Raw genomic sequence first — 274 nt, forward strand, 5'->3', positions numbered from 1 at the left:
TTAATGCTGACTTTGTGAAGGAACATCTTGAGAAGCTGGATACCTTCAAGTCAGCTGGCCCTGACAATCTTCACCCCGGGGTACTCAAGGAGCTGGCGAGCATCATAGCCCAGCCTCTAGCACGGATCTTTGAAAACTCTTGGCGCTCTGGTGCAGTGCCCGAAGACTGGAAGAAGGCCAGTGTGGTGCCTATCTTCAAGAAAGGGAGGAAAGTGGATCCGGCTACACTATAGCCCATCAGCCTGACTTCTATCCCGGGGAAGACCTTAGAAAA

Source organism: Alligator sinensis, unplaced genomic scaffold, assembly GCF_000455745.1.
Source record: "Alligator sinensis unplaced genomic scaffold, ASM45574v1 scaffold512_2, whole genome shotgun sequence".
Lineage (NCBI taxonomy): Eukaryota > Metazoa > Chordata > Crocodylia > Alligatoridae > Alligator > Alligator sinensis.